Below are 2,145 nucleotides of genomic sequence, written 5' to 3'. Positions count from 1 at the left end.
CATTACTGTCTCTGTGTGTGTGTGTGTGTGTGTGTGTGTGTGTGTGATTTCATGCTCATATCAAATGGAGTCTTTGAAAGTAGGACAGCTATTATTGGAGCTAAATCTCTCTTGTTTGAGGTTCATGATTCCAGCTGCTGTTCCAGAGTTATTCCACTAGATGGCAATGTGCGCCTACCAAACCCCTCCAAACGACCCTGTGATTCACTCACTGCTTTATTCTGTACAGTAATGTATGAATCTAGACCTGCTTTCAGGGCCACTGCTCTGCTGTAGTGTTAATACACCATACATATACTACAGTGTGAGTATTTTTCAGTAAATGCTGCCTTAACGCCAACTCTCTGTTTACTGTAATGTGTTTGTGTCACAGCTTTGTCCTATCACAGTAAAACAAATGAGCTGCTCAATACATTCATGTTACTGGCAGCACTGTGATGGGAACATTTGGTGCATGACTATGACATTGTGCTGAATTCATGTGACAGATAATAAATGAATCAGATTTTTTTAGGAGTCAAGTTTAATGTATAAGAAATTCCTAAAATCATCATAACAGACCTTTAAAAGTTCCCTTGATGTGATATTGTTTTTAGGCTACGTGTTCAAACCATCACATCTCACATTTATATGGTTCAAAAGGATTTTTATGACTGCAGAAAACTTTCCTCGGACAAGGTCACATCCCCTTCCCGAACCAGTTCTCTGTTAGTCTAAAAAACTACTGATGCAACTTCTGTAAGAACCTCAGATGGCCGCTGCAAGGTGGGAGGAATAATTCATGGTTCTCGAGAAGATAACAGAAGACCGGGGGGGGAGAGAGAGAGAGGGATGGATGGAGAGAATGAGTGAGCGAGAGAGAGAGAGCCAGGCCTGTGTGTTTGTCTGTGGGAGGGGAAGGGGGCTCGTGGAGAGGAAAATCAAACCCACCCAGAGCTCTTCAGACGTCACCGTTCGCATCACAGATGTTCCCACAGACACTCAGTGTGGGTTGTGGGCCGAGGCGTGTGGAGAGCCAATATGGCTTCATTTTGGCTTGTTGTTGGACTGTGTGTGTGTGTGTGTGTGTGTGTGTGTGCATTATAAAATGTAGGCCTGCTGTGTGCGTAAATGGAGACACTGCAGTGATATTTAAAAGTATTCCTTTGAGTAGGAGCTGGAGTCAACAGTAAATGAAATAGCTGTGTGTGATGGAGAAACGTTATTGGTTTCGACTTTGCTGGCACTTCATACATATTCATGAATATTTTATGGAAAATGAAACATTTTTGCTTCTTCAGATCCACAGTCCCGAGATGCTGTTATTGATTCTTATCATAAATAGTTGAAACTGTCGAATGAGGCAGAAAAACAGGCAATGAGCTCAAAAATGTACATCCCCTGAAATATAGGTTTCTTGATAAAAATAAAAATAAAGTCACAGGAAAGGAGAACTTGTGTGGGTGTGCCTGGTTCTGTTTCCACGTCCGTGGCAATACAAAAAATAAAGAGAGGAGTTGTTATTGATGGAAATTAGACTGTTTAAATACGTGTCAGATGAAAAGAAGTTAAAAAAACCTTCCTCTCCAAAACACCTTGAGGTGAGAGTGTGTTCATAACCGCAGCCTTCGCTCCTGGGCTCGTTTGAAGTGGTTTAATGGGTACTGAGAGAGAGAGAGAGACAGAAAGAGATATTTCAGTGCTGTCTTGTTTACTTGTACGTCACAGTCTGCTTTTATACAGGACAGAAATCCCCCTCCGGTTTCCCTGAGACCAGCTTGTGTACAACTTATTTCTCAGCCAACGGTCACAAAATCTGATTAACAAACTCCTTCATTTCGCCATCATTGTTTTGCGCATCTGGGGCCATGAAAACGTTCACTGACCCCTGGCTAATGGCCTAATGACTCATGACCCATCCAGGCAACTTAACGCGGGACTTTCCCCCCTCTCTAAATCCAATCCTTTGAGCCCCATGGTGCGGCACATATCTGGCCTCTGATGAGTCCCACCAGAATGTTGTCTTTGGCAGCGCGCACATCTCCATCCATCCACACAGATGCTCCTGCGCGCTCCTGACGCCCACTCTCACCCACTGCTCTGCCAAGCGGCGTGGCATCTTGCGACGCCCCCGACATTCCTGGAGCCGCTGTCACTTCCCCTCGT

This window comes from Morone saxatilis, unplaced genomic scaffold, assembly GCF_004916995.1.
Source record: "Morone saxatilis isolate NCDOM2014 unplaced genomic scaffold, NCSU_SB_2.0 Contig14, whole genome shotgun sequence".
NCBI lineage: Eukaryota > Metazoa > Chordata > Actinopteri > Moronidae > Morone > Morone saxatilis.
Note: the sequence above shows the minus strand (reverse complement) of the source record.